Below are 18,376 nucleotides of genomic sequence, written 5' to 3' on the forward strand. Positions count from 1 at the left end.
GCTGACTACAAGCTTCACCTCCCGGGTTCAAGCCATTCTCCTGCCTCAGCCACCCGAGTAGCTGGGACTACAGGCACCCGCCACCATGCCCAGCTAATTTTTTTGTATTTTTAGTAGAGACGGGGTTTCACCATGTTAGCCAGGATGGTCTCAATCTCCTGACCTCGTGATCTGCCCACCTCAGCCTCCCAAAGTGCTGGGATTACAGGCGTGAGCCACCACGCCTGGCCTCATTTGTCTTTTTAAAAGCATGAGAGGTATATAGTATGTCAGAATTTCAGCAAGGTGCTTGACAAAGACCTCATGATAGTCTTGTTGTAAAGAATCTTAGGTAGGTTTTCCCCAGGATTTGGGTGCAGGTAGTTTATTTGGGAAGTGATTTCAGGAAATCCTGCAGAAGACTGAGGAACTGAGACAGATCGAAAGAGTCACCACCATGGACAACTGAGACCCAATCCTGCTGGGGACCCTCTGAGACATGGTATGGAAAACATCTCTGAATTATTGCACTGAAGGACAAAGTAGCTGGGAATATTATCCACCACTTTCCATCCCTCACTGGTTGAGGGTCGATTCTGAGGTATTAATTCCTTGCTATGTCCAGCCTGCCTGGATGTGGACCAAGTTCACCCTCATAACCAGAGAATGCTCTCAGGCAAAGAGACTCCAGAAGCCAAGCATGGGAACTGTCTGCTTGCAAACTCGGGAGTAGATGGGGAGTGACTGTTAATGGGTCCTGCATTTCATTTTGGGGGCGTGAAATGTTCTGGAATTAGATAGTGGTAATAGATGTACAACTTTGCAACTGTGCTAAAGATCACTGAATTGTATACTTTAAAATGATAAGTTTCATATGTGAGTTATATCTCAATTTAAAAAAAAAGAAAACCTCTGGGAATAAATGAAGGGGATATGTTGAAGTAACCACCAGCATCTCCAGTCATCCATCCCGCTCTACTATACCACCTGGTGTCCCATGTTAAGTTCACTTTCTCTTGAGGATAATGGCAGGTCACAATATTTTTAAAACAAAGAATACAAAAAGGAAAACATCAACTAAAAGGTTAGTGGGACAGGCTGTAGTCCTCTGTGTTGCGTATTGGTCCTGAAGCCATAATTAACATTTATTATCTCCCTCTTCTACTTATTCTAGATTCTTCTTACCCTCAACCAGCACTTTTGCTGGTCAGCATGGCTGGCCTCATGAGATGACCTAGACTTTCTTAGATGTCTGATCATTTTGCCCCTGTCCTGCTGTAGTTGTGAAATGTCCCATTTATTGTTACCCCACATATCACTAAGAGGTACCCCTACACTACAGCCTGAACCATAGAGAGGTACAAAGCCCTCCTGACCGTGTACTCAAAACTTGCAGCCTTCTGAGTGACCCAAGAAATGGTCAGAGCAATATTCCTAAGTGTTGTACATGCTGACTTCAGAATCCAGATAATACTCCCTAGCGCTTGCCTCTCTTAGTAGTAGAAGGTACAAAATGCAGTAACTGGTTCTTGACTTGGCAGGATGTCCCAGTATTCCCTAGATTGTTGGACGTCTGGCCTCTGAATCTTTGTAGGAATTACTTCCTTCTCTCTGGTGCGTGTGTCATAAGGAACACTCAGATTATTTGCCAGTTCATTCCTGTTCACCAAGTCCAGCTAACATTTTGTCATCAAAGTATTGGACCAGGATGATGTTCTGCAGAATGTCACGATGATCAAGGACGACTTTGGACTGTTCTGTAACAGAGCAGGAGGGTTTATATGCTCCTGGAGCAAAGCTGTGAATGTACACTGTGTTATCTGACCCAGGTGAATTCAACCTGTTCTTGATTCTCTTTTCTGAAGGGGATTTAAAAGAATTCATTAACCAGATCTCCAGCCTCATACAAGTGCTGACTTGAAGGGATACTACATCCAGCACAGCAGCTGCCATTGGAGCTACTGCTGCCAATTCTTGGTTTCTGTTAGTCCACTGTCATCTTCCACCATCTGTCTGTGTTTTGCTCTGTTTTGCTTTACAGGAGCCATTAAATGGGATATTGTGGGGACCACTGTCAATACTCCTGGGATATGGTGTTGCCTCTGATTTTGACCAGGAGTGGGGAGGGGGTGGGATGGAGAGAGCATTTTGGATCATTAAATAAGCCTTTTCTACCATTATGGCTCTTATCCCTCAGGTCAAGAAACCAATTTTGGGGTCTCTCAGTTAAGTACACTCATCCCATTTATCCTCTGAGAAGCAAGGGAGATCAGGGGATTGACCCACAGGCCTATTGGATCTACCCTGAGATGGCCTTGGGTCAGAACTTTATAGATTGCCTATCCTGTATGTCCCACTCTAACATGAGGGCTCTGATGGTGCTTTAGATCCTCTGGGTATATCACTCAGGCCCTGTGTTCAGTAGTTCTTGAAAGATGTGTATATTCTACTCTCTCAGTGTACAGTTACTCTGAGAAATGGCCATGGGGCTCTTTGGGAAAGATTTGAGAGAGTGTGTATTGTGTAAGATTGCTATAGTGCTCCAGGGCTCCTCCTCAGGACACCCAGCCTCTCCTTCAATCCATGGGCTCTGGAACTGAGAACTGACTGGATCTGGTAACTATAAGAGATCAGGATTTTCCACTGTGGTGGCTGACATCAGTCTTTTACTCATCAGCTGTTTGGTTAGTTGGCTTGATTTTATAACAGTAACTTCATTGACTGCCCATTCATCTCACCTCTAGGAGCGCCATAATCTATTAGCCGCTTGTCCTTGGCTCCCTGGTTGTTGTTCTGGCCTTGCGGCCCATTAGGTTACTGTATTCATTTTATTCGTCTAATGTCTGAGTGCAGACATTAGTTTTTTTGTTCTGGAATCCTTCCTATGATAGGAAGCCCAGTTACATGCCAGGATCGTCTATTGTCCATTCTAGCCAACAGAAGACAGCCACCACTGAGCTTCTCAACAATGCTAATGTCCCCTTACCAGTGCAGTCTTCATTGTTTCAGTGAAGGGAATACCCTTGCCCATGGGTGGGCTCTCTTGCCTTATATCCATTCTAGCATGTCATCCCTCTGAGCCTTCTGACCCCTCCTCAACACTCTTGTTAAGCAGTTGTGGAATCTCCACCTCGTTTTTGGCATACCATCATCCTCAAGCACCAAGGCCCATTGCAGCAGTGTATTAGGACTGGCTCCATGTGTTCTTACATGCCAAATCCTGAGTCACAGAAGCCTGTCTCTATGTCAATAAACTCTTCCTTATCCAACTTCTTTTCTACTTCCCACTAGGCTGGCATCCTCAAGATCCATAACCATACATGTTCTTCCAGTTTCTGCCAGTCCAGGTTCTGTTCTTTTGGGGGAATAATCCATTTCTTCTCAAAGCAGGATAATATTTCTCTGCATAGGGCATGTTGGTATTCAGCCCTGTTTATTGGAGTGGAAGTAGGGACAGATCTTGAGGAAGACCAAGGTTATCTTGCCAGTCTCCTTTCAAGAGAGGACTTGGAATGGCTTCCAGGTGATAGGCTACTCTCCTCTAGCAAAGGGGAGTGAGCCACTTCTGCTAGACCTAAGGGTTCAGAAGAATCTGGGGTATCAAGGTTGTTGAGGGCATTTGCCCAAATGGGCCCCACATATCTCAGAGTCACACTCCTTCCCAGTCAGGGCCCTGACTTAAGCAAAGGAGACTTTCTGGGCATGTGAATTTGGTCTCCTTTGTATGTGCACCACCATTGTAATCCAATCATGGGCTGGATTCTCAGTACATTCTGGCTTCTGCACATAGGAGATGTGGGTTCTTTTAAATAGAGACCTGGGGGCTCTCTAGTTGTCAGGGCATCTCTTCAGGTAATAATTGGCTAATCAGCCTGTCTTCTCTTCTTTCATTCCAGTCCATACCCAGGTGAGAGTGTAGGTAACTGACCCAGTAGTGTGACAGGGCTTATCACCACTACACTTACTACCAGCAGTGGGATCCTGTTGTCATCTGGCTAGCATCAAGTCCAGTGTCTCATCCTGAGACTACTTTCTAGGGCCATTTCTGGCACCAGATGTTTTATTTCAGCTTCCCCAAAAGCAAATCCCTGAGGCACGGATCTTGGTTGAAGTGGGGAGGTGATCCCAGAGAGTGGGGTGAGGGTACGGAGGCAAGAAACAGGAAAGGGAAGAAAGCAGATAAAAAGTGTGTTAATGAGCAGGTTAGCACTGTGGACCACTGCACTGAATCCCACTGAGAAGTGAGGAAGCTGGGAATGCATCCACCAGGCCTTCAGTTATCAAGATGAGGGTTACCCCTGAGATGTTAACTACTTGTTGGACCTAGGCTGAACATGCTTCCATAGCCAAGAAAGGGCTTCAGGTGAAGAGACACAGAGAACCTTCTGCAGGCCACATTCCAGGCTGGGATAACGGGAATTGGGTGTGACATCAATAGCATCTCATCCCACAGTGAACTAAGAAGATAGAAGAGCAAATGCAATGAATATTTGCATGCTTTCAATACTCACTCATCAAAGGGTCAACTCAACTTAGAAGAAATTACAAACCCTGCTCAGCATTTTCAGCCCAGTATGCTCACGTGGCCAAGCCACAGCTGCCTTTAAATAGTAACAACTCTGAAAAAAAAAAAAAAAAAAAAAAATCCCTGGACTGAGTGCCTGGAGCAGAGCCCGTCATTGTGACTCAAGTATCACAGGTGCTCAATCCAAACACTTGTGAAATTGAACTTCTGTTTCCTGGCCAAGTACTGCTTAAGCCATGAAAAACCTTGGTGGGTAGGTTGTAAAAGAAATCAGATATTACCTATAAAGTAATTTCCTAACAGTAAAATTTCTCCATATAAATAACCCAAACTTCTTTAAAATCAAACATTAAAAACTTTTAATACAAAATATAATTTCCTGCCTTCTTAAGCAGTGAGTCATAAGCATAATCTTATCTTTTCCTGATGACTCAAAGTCATTATTACAAGTGTCAGTTATTGTCCTGTACTGCAGTGCCCTCAGGACTGCTGAGGTATGGAGCTGTTTGCCCCTTTAGTCAGTGGTTTATAAGCACTGTTTTTTTAAACTGCTGCGTCTGCCTTTTATGGTTTATGCATGTTCTTTCCTTTTAGGCTAGTAGCTAACACTGGTTTTGTTTGGTTTTCCAATCTCTGTTACCATTTTCCAAGGTGGGCTTGGAAAATAAATGGAGCCATTTCTTAGGATTATACTTAGCCTCAGGATGAGGGCTTAAGGGACTCTGTGTGAAGAGCATAGGCTTTGTGACATCTTTGCTGCTCCAAGACCTTTTTAGATTGCTTTATAAGAGAACGTTAGTCTTCCAGGTTACCAGCTTTGTTTCAGATTGTTAGGGTTTCCAGGTAAATAATTTTGGATAAGTGAGATTGTGTGCCTTTTATTTATTTCTCTTGCCTTATTGCACTGGCTAGGACCTCTAGTCCAATGTTGAATAGAAATGATAGCATCTTCGCTTCATTCCCAGTCTCAGGGAGAACACTTTAACTATTTCACCAATAAGAATAATGCTTGCAGGCTGGGCATGATGGCTCACACCTATAATCCCAGCACTTTGGGAGGATCAGATGGGCAGATCACCTGAGGTCAGGAGTTCAAGACCAGCCTGCTCAACATGTTAAAACTTCATCTCTACTAAAAATACAAAAAATTAGCCAGGTGTGGTGGTGCATGCCTGTAGTCCCAGCTACTCAGGAGGCTGAGGCAGGAGAATAGCTTGAACCTGGGAGGTAGAGGTTGCAGTGAGCCGAGATCGCACCACTGCACTCCAGCCAGGGCAACAGAGCAAGACTTCTCAGAAAACAAAACAAAAAAACAAAACAAAAAAAAGAATAATGCTTGCTATATTCAGTGTCAAATTAAGGAAATTCTTTTCTATTTGTAGTTTGCTAGAAAAGCTTTAACTATAAATGAGTGTTGAATTTTGCAGGATGTCTTGTCTGCATCTATTGAGATGATATAATTTTTCTCTTTTTTCTGTTAATGTTATGAATGATATTTAATTTCTTACTGTTAAACTATCCTTAGAGGCCTGAAACATGCTCCACTTGGTTGTTACGGCAGGTGCTGTAGAGGACGGTTCCACCCTGGCCCAGATGCTGTACGGGCAGGGGTTGAGCCACAGTTATTAATAACCTAGTTCTTGGCAAAATGCCTCGTGATTCTCCCCGGAGAGGATGGGAGGCTTGTGAGGAGTTGCCCTGAGGCCAGCTCCTCTTGCCTCCCTGTCTTTCCTGTGAAGGTTTTGATGAGATTCTGAAGAGCTCAGAATAGACCTGCAGAATGCAAAACCACTTAGCTGCAGTCTAGACTTGGCTCACCTGCAACAAAGTATCCCACAACTCCTGCTGCAGTCATCCTGCCCCTTTTGAGTAGGTGTTGTCCTTTTTGGACTATGAGAGAAGAACCCAGGAACCTGGCACTTTGGCTTACCCACTTCCTTTCCCTGTCTATGTAAGTAATCAAGTGCCTGAAACTAAAAGCAGCTCATTGTTATCATTACCATCTGACTTGGCCTTGCCTTGGCTGCCACTGTGTGCAGATTATTCCTAATCTCCATTCAGGAATAAAGGACTATGGCCCCAGCCACTGGAAGACCTGCTAGCAGCTGGCCCTTCACTGTCTACCATTTGAGCACTGCCCAGCTGAAGACAACCACCCTGCCCAAGTTTATGCTCCCTTTCAAGGTGGCTGCCTCCAATAACAATCAGTGGAGACATAACTCTCTCACCCCAGTGTGGGACAGTGTCAAAGTGTGGCTAATCCTCAGAGCTCCCCACGGGGCTGACAGCCATGCCACCTGGCCTGCCCAGTCCTGCTGCCTTCACTTCCTTTATACCTGTTGGCCTCAAGGCTCCCTCCTGATCGACATCCTGCACACAATCTTGGCCTCAGAGTCTGCACCCCCTTATTTTGAGGTATAATTTACAAGGGTCCTGTTCTAAGACAGTGATGACATACTATCCATTTTATATCTTTCTAGTTCCAGTTAGCTGATAAATTGTTGAAGGTTTTTACATCAGTCTTCACAAGAGAGACTAGTCTGGAATTTCTTTCTCTTTCTTATAAAACATCTGTTATTTGAAAGCCACCAGCAGTATTTCTGAACCAATAACTGATTAACTTTTTTAAAGAGCTTGATCCTGATCATATTCAGTGAAACCTTTGAATACTTTAAGCAGTGTTTACTCCACTTCATAAATGAAATCAGTGATCTGTCATCAGAATTAAGCCCATCTTGAAGGAAAGAACAGGGAGATAGTGAGGTGGGTGGGGATAACAAACAACTACCAGCATCCCCCAGGACAGCTGCTCTGTTTACCCCACAGAGATTTTCTTTCTTTCCTTCTTTTTCCTTTTTGTGGAGAATGGAATCTTACTGTATTGCCCAGGCAGGTATCGAACTCCTGGGCTCAGGCTGTCCTCCTGCCTCTCCAGCAGAGGTTTTCTTTGATGACGGAAGCTGCTGGTTTGTATTCCAGGGGCTTGATGCAGCAAGGGAGATGTCACTGCATGGTCTACAGCGTGGGCTGTACTAATGGTGTCTTCTCGTGCGTACATCCTTGGGAGAGCTCTCAGTAATCAGCAGCTATCTCTTTTCTGTTGTTGGGGTTATATCTTCAGCTTCCTTCTACTGTACCTTCTTGCTATATACTTTTTGACTCTGACATCTTTAGGCCTGCTCCAGAGTCAATACTGGGTATTTGCTTTAGACAATTATTGCATTCTAAATAAATGAACCACCTTATTTTATCACCTTTTTGAGGTATAATTTACAATAACATGCACCCCTTTTAAAGGTACAGTTTGAAGAGTTTTGGCAAATATAGATAGCCCTGGAACCACCACCACAATCAGAATAGAGGACACTTTCATCACTTCACCAAGTCCTTTCATGTCCCTTTGCAGCCAGGCTCCCTGACCCTGGTTGGTCCCTGAGCAGCCACCAAACTGCTTTTTCTCTTGACAGCTTCGATGTGCCTTTTCTAGAATTCACATGATGAAATCATACAGTATATTCTCTTTAATATCTGGCTTCCTTCACTTAGCAAAATGTATTTAAGATTCATCCATATTGGCCGGGCGCGGTGGCTCACGCCTGTAATCCCAGCACTTTGGGAGGCCAAGGCAGGCTGATCACCTACGGTCGGGAGTTCGAGACCAGTCTGACCAACATGGAGAAACCCTGTCTCTACTAAAAATACAAAATTAGCCGGGCATAATGGTGCATGCCTGTAATCTGAGCTGCTCAGGAGGCTGAGGCAGGAGAATTGCTTGAACCTGGGAGGCGGAGGTTGTGGTGAGCAGAGGTTGCGCCATTGCACTCCAGCCTGGGCAACAAGAGCGAGACTCCATCTCAAAAAAAAAAAAAAAAAGATTCATCCATATTGGTGTATATATCATAATTCATTCCTTTTATTGTTGAGTAGTACCTTCTAGTGTGTAGGTATGTCACAGTTCGTTTATCCAACGAAATCTTACACTACTTTAATCAATATTTATTAACTTTATGAGTAGAATCAATTATTTTTTAGTTTGAATGCCTACTGTGTGTCGAGCACTGGTATTTGAAATACATTCTGAACAGAATCATAATTTATACCCTCAAGGAGCTTACAGTGACAGCAAACAGAAAATAATAAATAATAAATAAATTATGCAGTATACGTATTAGTTTCCTAGGACTACTGTAACAAATTACCATAAACCTGGTAGCTTAAAACAACAGAAATTTACTCCCTCGCAGTTCTGGAGGCCAGAAGTCCTAAATGCAGGTGCTGGTGGAGCTGGTTCCTTCTGGAGGCTCTGAGGGAGATGCAGTCCATGCCTCTCATATCTTCTGGTGGCTGCTGGCCGTCCTCGCCATTCCTTGGCTTATAGACACATCACTTCAGTCTCTGCCTCTGTCTTCAGGTCACCTTCCATCTTCTCCTCTTCAAGACACTTGTCATTGGATTTAGTGCTCATCCTAATCCAGGATAATCTCATCTCAAGGCCCTGACTTAATTACATCTGCAAAGACCCTTTTTCCAAATGAAGTCATGGTCATAGGTTCTGGGTAGATGTATCTTTTGGGGGGCTACCTTTTAAACCCCTATAATATGTTAGAAGAAGGAAGTGCTATGGTAATAATAATAATAGAGTAGAACAAGGAGGATCAAGAGTGCTGGAGGGATGCTGGATGCAGCTTCAGCAGGGTGGTCAGGATAGACCTCATTGAGGAGACACTGAGCAAAGGATATGAGAAGCCATTGCAGGGTTGTAAGCCTTGGAATGATAAAACCTGATGCTATTTAAAAAGGACCACTCTGTGGTTGCATTAAGAATAGAATGTTGGCCGGGTGCAATGGTGCATACCTGTAATCCTAGCACTTTGGGAGGCCCAGGTGAGCAGATCACTTGAGTTCAGTTTGAGATCAGCCTAGGCAAGATGGCAAAACCTCATCTCTACAAAAAATTTAAAAATTTGCCAGGTGGTACATGCCTGTAGTCCCAGCTACTCAGAAGGCTGAGGTGGGAGGATCGCTTGACCCAGGGAGGTGGAGGCTGCAGTAAGCCGTGATAATGCCACTGCATCCCAGCCTGTGTGACAAAGTGAGACCCTGTCAAAAAAAAAAAAAAAAAAAAAAAAAGACTGTCCTTGGGCTAGATTGTGAGCAGGGGTGAAGAGGTGACTGAATGTATTAGTAGTCAGCTCGGCGAGGTGGCTCACGCCTGTTATCCCAGCACTTTGGGAGGCCCAGGCAGGCAGATCACGAGGTCAAGAGATCAAGACCATCCTGGCCAACATGGTGAAACCCCGTCTCCACTAAAGATAAAAAATTAGCTGGGTGTGGGGGTAGACACCTATAGTCCCAGATGCTCAGGAGGCTGAGACAGGAGAATTGCTGGAACCTGGGAGGCGGAGGTTGCAGTGACCCGAGATCATGCCACTGCACTCCAGCCTGGCAACAGAGCGAGACTCCGTCTCAAAAAAAAAAAAAAAAAAAAAAATAGTAGTCATCCAGGTGAAAGATGGTAGAGGCCTAGACCGAGGTAGAAATATAGAAGTGATAAGGGTGAGCCAGGCATGGTGGCTCATGCCTGTAATCCCAGCCCTTTGGGAGGCCAAGCAGGGAGCCGATCACCTGACGTCGGGAGTTCGAGACCAGCCTGACCAACATGGTGAAACCCTGTCTCTACTAAAAATGCAAAATTAGCCAGGCATGGTGGCACATGCCTGTGATCCCACCTACTTGGGAGGCTGAGGCAGGAGAATCTCTTGAACCCGGGAAGCAGAGGTTGCGGTGAGCCAAGATGGTGCCATTGCACTCCAGCCTGGGCAACAAGAGCAAAGCTCTGTCAAAAAGAAAAAAAGTGATAAGGGTGGATGAAGCTGGATTTCTTTTTCAATTTAAGTAAAACTTACATACACAAAGTGCAGAAATCATAAGCCTACAGCTCAAAGAATTTGCACAAAGTAAACACTATCTAAAGTACCCAGATGAAGAATCACTCGTTATCTACACCCCTAGAGGCCTCCTGTGCTGGCCCCCAGGCACCATCCCCTTCCAAAGGTAACCACTGTCCTGACTTCCTTTTTGAACTTTCTGTACGTGAAATCATACAGCATAGACTCTGTTGTGTCCAGCTCCTTTCAACACTGCTTGTGAGTGTCATCCCCATTGTTGCATGTAGCAATTGTTTTTTTGTTGTCATTGCTATATAGTGGCAATATTCCATAATTTATCCATTATACTGTTGCTGGACAATTGGGGTTTTGCTAGTCTGTGGCTAATACAAAGAATGCTAATATAAACGTCTAGTGTGGATCTTTTGATGTAGGTATGTACATCTAGGAGTGTCATTGCTGGATCACAGCATATATGAATGTTCAATATTAGTAGACACTGCCCCCCAAATTTTCCAGGTTTCCAATTTACACTCCCATCAGCAGTGTCAGAGAGTTAGGTTCTGGATATATTTTGAAGGGAAAACTAATAGACTATCAGCACAGATCGAAAGGAGATGAGAGATAGGACTCACGGATGACTTCAAGGGTTTGGGGCTGAGCAACTGCTAGGTTAGGCTTGGTATCAACAGAAATAAGGAGCTGGCTTTGGGAAGGGAAGTGGGCAAAGATCAGAAATTCTTTTTTTGTTGTTGTTTTTTTTTGTTTTTGAGACAGTCTTGCTCTGTCGCCTGGGCTGGAGTGCAGTGGCACGATTTTGGCTCACTGCAACCTTCTCGTCCTGGGTTCAAGTGATTATCCTGCCTCAACCTCCCTAGTAGCTGGGATTACAGGTGCCCACCACCGTGCCCAGCTAATTTTTGTATTTTTAGTAGCGCCGGGGTTTTGTCAGGTTGGCCAGGCTGGTTTCGAACTCCTGACCTCAGGTGATTCGCCTGCCTCGGCCTCCCAAAGTGCTGGAATTACAGGCGTGAGCCACTGCATCTGGCCAGAAATCCTCTTTTAGACAAGCATGAAATGGCTCTCAGGCTCCCAAATGGGGATGTTGGGAGGCACCAGACATACAAATCTAGACCTCTGAAGCGTGGTCTGGACTAGAGATACAACATTGGGAGTTATCGGTGGAGAGGGTTTTTAAACCATTAAAGAAGTAGGCACACCAAGGAGGTGAGTGTCAGTGAGAAGCCCTAGGGTGCTCCAACCCCAAGGAATCAGGGAATAGGAGACATCAGCAAAAGAGATAGAACAGCTGGAGCCAGTGAGAGGAAGGAAGACCAAGAGAGCGTCTCCCTGGATGCTGGCTGAGGAAATTACATCAGCAGGAAGGAATCATTACCTGGGTGGCATGCAGCTGGCAGGTCCAGGAAAAGGACAGCTGACTGTTGGATTTAGCTACGTGGGGGGTCACTGGTGTCCTTGACAAGACAGTTTCATTGGACTGCTGAGGGGCCTAGCTGAGGTGACTGAGAAGTAACCAGAGAAACTTGGAGACAAAAGTAAGCATCAAAATCTCTTGATGGGCTGGGCTATAAAACAGAGCAAAGCAAAAAGAAAAAAAAAAGAGGGGGGCATAAGGTAGGTAGAAAGGAAAGTAAAATCAAGAGAAGGGATGTTTTTCTTAAAATATGGTGGTCAAGACAGGCCTCACTGAAGTAGAAGCATGGTGTTTGACTTTTTTCTGCCTCACCACCAGAATGTATCCTTCAAGGGGGCTGAGATCTGTGGTTGTCTTGTTTATTGCTGCATCCCCCATATCCAGAACAGGGTCTGGCACGTAGACTCAATAACTCTCTTAAATAGATGAGCAAATCGGGCTTGATAAACAAGAAACACATAAAACATGCCAACATGCCAAATAGTGCCCAAGGGATACGATGAAGAAGGAAAGAGAGAGACAATGTTGGGGTGGTAGTTGACATTTTACATAGGGCTATCACTAAGGCTTCAATGACAGGAAGACTTTGGAGCAATGACAGGTATATATAGTGGTAGAGGCCTAAACCAAAGCATGAGGCCAGAAAAAAAAAAAAAAAAAAAACTCATTCACAGATGATATAATTGTGCATGCAGAAAACACACAACAATCTGAATTATCCAAATAGAGAATTTAACACTGCTAGAGATAGAGTCACTCCATATGATTAAAATTTTAACCCTCTAAGAAGATACAACAATTTAAAGTTTGTCCTTAATGGCTTCAGATTCTATAAAGTAAAAATTGACACAATTAAAAGAAAATAGACAAATCCACAATCATAATGGAAGATTTTAACACTTCTCTCAGTGATCGATGGAACACACAGACACAAAATCATCATAAGGATACAGAAGATAGGAATAATACAATAGCAGATTTGGCCTAATAAACAAACTGCAGCATCCAATTTTTTTTTTCTCTTTGTGCAAATACAGAATATTTATGAAAACTGGCCACACACTATACCAAGTCTCAACCACCTGGGTGATGGCTACAAGAGCACTTGTCTTGTAATTATCATTTATACGTGTATTTATTTGCCATAGTATGCTCTATGCCATATATGCTGTATTATAACACAAAAAGTACGGCATAGGCCAGGCACGGTGACTCACACTTGTAATCCTAGCACTTTGGGAGACTGAGGCAGACGGATCACCTGAGGTCAGGAGTTTGAGATGAGCCTGGCCAACATGGTGAAACCCTGTCTCTTCTGAAAAATACAAAAAAATAGCCAGTCGTGATGGCATGTGCTTGTAATGCCAGCTACTCAGGAGGCTGAGGCCAGAAAATTGCTTGAACCCAGGAGGCGGAGGTTGCAGTGAACTGAGATCACACCAGTGCACTCCAGCCTGGGTGACAGAGCGAGACTCCGTCCCCCCCCCCAAAAAAGTACAGCATAAATGAAACAAAATGTGACAGACAATGATAACACATCATTCTGGGTAGGCCGTATATTGGGAAATGGAAACAAAGTCAGAAGGGAAGTTTTAGGAGCACTTAATTCCCTGTAATACAGTAGGGAATCGATTTTGCAAAACCATTCCCAAGCAGTTGAGCTATTTTCAGACAATATAGCACCTTGGCAAGCAGGGAAAAGATTTTGGGCTCCTCAAGTTCATGAGAAGAAATTGTTGTTGTATCTATGACAAATTATCTTTAAGACCTTTTCCTGTTGACACTGAATGTATTTTAGAAGAGAAATTTTAACAGTGGGAAAGAGCAGGCAGAGGTGGATCTTAAACAAGGGACATTGGGGATATGGAAACTGGAGGGGAGCCAGAGGGGAGAAGATCTAGAAATGTTAATGAGTGGCAGGGCAGTGTTGGTAGGGACCTTCCTCTTCTGGAGAAAGGTGTTCCACATCAGCCACCATGGAAGCTTCTGGAAGCCAAACATTCAAGAGACTCCTCTGTCAACTTTGGTTTTTCAGGGAGTCTCATGCATCTGTATTTTAAAGCTCCATATGGATGATCCTGATGTGCAGCCAGGGTTAAAAAGCCTGTGTGCTCCTGAGACATTAACGTGCCTGCAAATCCCTTGGGGGTGCTTTTTAAAACTAGGTTCTGATTCTAGAGGTCTGGGGAGGCCTGAGAGTCTGCATTTCTCACAAGTGCCCTGGCAATGCCGACGCTGCCCATCCCTAGGCCACATTTGAAATATTGAGGGGGGAAAGAAATCAAATATAATTTGAACCACCAAGCTTGTGAAACAAAGCATGTGTGTTTTCTGGCAGAGTGAGATTCACAGGGCTTCTCCTGTTATGAAATGAAAAGAGCAAGTACAAAACAGCGCAGCAGGACACAGTGAAATTCCTTAGGGGGTCACTAATTGAGACAGCATGGTCCCAGGTGTACCCTGACCCTTGAAAATATTTTCACAGTGCTCCGTCTGTTTTTCTCCACCAGATTATGCCTTCTAGTTGGTCTTGATTGCTTGTTCCCAGCAAAAATATTTGAGGTGAAGGAATAAATTCAGCCAAGACCAACAAAAAGGAAGGAAGGATTCCTCACTGCTCTCTGAGCCCCTTGTTTTCATAGCACGTGGCTGAATCTTCCTTAATGCAGGGGATCAGCTGAGTGGTCGTGGTGAGAAGCCACAATGTTTTCTGAACAAGCTCATTTCTGCATCTGTTCCCTCTGACCTGAAAAATGCCTCTTTGTTCCATTCCTCTTGTTCCTTCAGAAAGGACTCCCACTCTGTGTTGTTTACTCAAATTAGTTACTTCAGACAACATAGGCATCAATTCACAGAAAATCCACTCAGGTTATTCAGTTGACACAGTTGTCCTTTGGATGTAGGCATACAGACAAAAGGACATAGAATATGAAAATCATTTTGTAGCCTTACCCAGAGGCTCGGGAAGCCCAGAGTTTTTACCAGTATATACTGGTGAAGTACAAGTTCAAACATTTATGTTAGTATTTCCCTACATTATTTTAAGTTAGGCTTTCTTTGCTTTCAAGTCTTAGATGTCTTTTCATTTTCTTTTATTTTTAAGGCTGCCATTCAAGTCATCTGTGTCCCATTAGTTGTTACCATATCTCACAGAAGTGTGGCCAGAAACAGAGCGACAGCAACATGGAGCTGTAGCCTGCAGCTGCCAACCCAGTGCCAGTTCTGTGCAGCCACCTGGCCTTCAGCTCTGGCCAGCAGTTCCTCTGATCCTAGAAGCTCTCTGCCTCTTATTCTATTTGCCAAATATTCTAAATTGCTTGGAATAGCTCAGTGAAGAAGGTCAGCACTACGCCCCATTTGGTGAATGTAAACTCAGGAAGGTTGTACACTTTTTATTTTATTATTTATTTGTTTGTTTATTTGATGGGATCTTACTGTGTCACCCAGGCTGGAGTGCAGTGGCACATTGATAGCTCATTACAGCCTCCAACTCCTGGGCTCAAGTGACCCTCCCACCTCCCAAGTAGCTAGGACTACAGGTGTGTACAACCGTGCCTAGCTAATTTTTAAAAAATTATTTTCTGCAAAGAGAGGGTCTCACTATGTTGCCCAGGCTGGTCTCAAATTCCTGGCCTCAAGCGATCTTCCCACCTCGGCCTCCCAAAGTGCTGGGATGATTGGCGTGAGTCACTGCACCTAGCCTACACACTTTTTAAATTCAAAATTCCGTTAATAATAAATACAGTTAATTGCCTAAGTGCCTATAGGATGTTATAATGTGTGTGTGTGTGTGCGCGCACGCGTGCGTGTGCTGTATAAAGACTACGTTAACACATTCTTTGCAAGTTACAGGGGGAAAAGGCCATATTAAATGACCCCACAATGAAATAATCAGACAAATCCTCAATGTAAGGCATTATACAATTCAAACAATTAGCCTGGTCTCTTTAGAAAGTCAATGTCTTGAAAATAAAAAGGTGGGAAAACTGTCCTAAAAGCAACTGTACTCATGACAACCAAATGCAGTGTATGAATTCTTTCTATCCTGGAAAGCTATAAAAGAAACCTGGGGACAACTTGAAATGTTTGCTTTGCATACTTTCACAAAGTCTAAAGTTGTTCACCGCCTTAGAACATTTCCACTCTTACCACTCTTCTGTCATATGCTATTTTACCTGTCCAAGATTTAAGTTCTACCTGTTAATTTTTTTCAAAATGCCACCAATTAAACACTCCTGCGGCGAGACCTTTGATGTGGGTTAAGGGCCTCATCCTGATGTTCTGGAGCATGATCATGAGACATCTTGATGGGCATTACATTTTTTTATCCTATGTGGGATTCACTGGGCTTCATGAATCTGTGGTGGGAAATGTTGAGCTGTTGTACTTTAAGTGTTTCTCTGTCCCAGTCTCTCTTCTCCTTCTAGAATTCTAGGTAAGCATATATTAGACTTTATTGTCCTACATAGCTTATTTATATATCTTAAATGTTTTCTTGTTTTTTGCGTCTTAACTCTGTGCAATGTGCCACATGATTTTTTTCTGACATATCTTTGAGTTCATCAAATCTCTCCTTAACTGTGTCTCATCCACTTTTAAATCCATCCACTTAATTTTTAATTGCTATTAATTGCTATTTCTAGAAGTTCCACTTTAGTTTTTATCCTAATAATCTGTATCATCAATTTTCACTCCCTGTTCTTTTTATTTTCTGCTTTATCTATCAAAAATGGAGAAATGAGTACAGATATCTCTGTCATGATGGTAGATATGTCAGTTTATCCATGTAATCCACGAATAAATCAACTTGTTCTTCTTGTTTTTTGAAGCTGTTTTATGAACTGTAATTTCTTTTTTTTTTTTTTTTTTTGAGACGGAGTCTTGCTCTGTAGCCCGGGCTGGACTGCAGTGGCCGGATCTCAGCTCACTGCAAGCTCCGCCTCCCGGGTTTATGCCATTCTCCTGCCTCAGCCTCCGGAGTAGCTGGGACTACAGGCGCCCGCCACCTCGCCCGGCTAGTTTTTTGTATTTTTAGTAGAGACGGGGTTTCACCGTGTTAGCCAGGATGGTCTCGATCTCCTGACCTCGTGATCCGCCCGTCTCGGCCTCCCAAAGTGCTGGGATTACAGGCTTGAGCCACCGCGCCCGGCCCATGAACTGTAATTTTTTTTAATATTATAACTTTCTGGTGATAGATGTCCTTTCTATCACTAATGATTTTTTTTTTTTTTTGGCTTTCTTTTGGATAGTATTTTCCTATTTTCATCATTTTACTGTAAATGTTGCTGTGAGCATATGTTTGGTATATCTCTTGTCAATAGCATGTAACTGTGTATGTGTGAATTTTTTATTCCAGTCATTATAGTCTCTGTCTTTCATATGGTCCATTGAATCCATTTACATTTATTGTAATTACTGATACATTTGAACTGATATTTCTCCTGTCTTACTTTGTGGTTTATATTTGTCCTGAATTTTTAATAATTCTTTTCTCTTTTTTTTTTTTTTTTTTTTTGCTTTCATCAGACTATGCAGGAATATATTGCAGTTAGAATTCTCTAATTCATACATATAAATGAATTGAAACACTTTTGGAATCATCTATCAAAGTTTAAAATACATACACACTATGTTTCAGTCTTTCTACACATGTGTACCAGAACACATGTACCAGAATGTTCCAAGCAGCATTTTTCATAATATCCAAAAGCTAAATAATCCAAATAGCTATCAACAGTAAAATGGTTAAATAATTTGTAGTTACATAAGAAATATAATAGACTGGCCAAGTAAAAACTATAGCTGCAATATCAACTTAGATGAAACAACAACAAAGAAAACATAACGTAAGGCAAAAGAAGTCAGACATCAAAGAATAGCCACTCTATTTTTTCACAATATGAAGTTCAAACACGGACAAAATTAAAGTATAGCATTTAGGGATTCATGCTTAAGTGGTAAGACCACACAAAAAAGCAAAGAAAGGACTGTTGGCATAGTGGATACTTCTTTAGGGAGAAAGCTGGGATCTGAAAGACACAAGGAGATGATAATCTGTTGAGGTATAGATTTTTTTATGTGTAATTTTCTCTATATGTATTTCATTATGAGAAGTAAAAAAGAAAAAAATTGAATATAGTTAATATCTTTTTGAGTACTCATTAACATCATTTTCCAAATTTCTCTATTCTCTAACAATATTAATTTCCTTAAGTCATCTAGTCTTTATTTAGAAATTACCATATACCTATATCAGCCCAGGTGTGTGAAGATACAGAGGAAGTTGAAGGCACACATAGTCCTGGCATGGGAAGGGGCTTAGCCAGGAAGAAGGGTCTTCCCTTAACCCCTCCATTATAACAGAAGGAAAAAAGAATGGGTCATGTTTCTGGGTATATTTGACAGAGTGGATTTGTTATAATCTAGGTCTGAGTGCCACACTACTACCTTGTAAGAGGTAAAGGAATGAAGGGTGTGATGAGGAACCGAGGTAAGGAATGTGGACCACACAGTTGTCTAAAGGTTGATGGTAAGCAGATCTAGAAGGTT

This window comes from Chlorocebus sabaeus, chromosome 22 (genome assembly GCF_047675955.1).
Source record: "Chlorocebus sabaeus isolate Y175 chromosome 22, mChlSab1.0.hap1, whole genome shotgun sequence".
Lineage (NCBI taxonomy): Eukaryota > Metazoa > Chordata > Mammalia > Primates > Cercopithecidae > Chlorocebus > Chlorocebus sabaeus.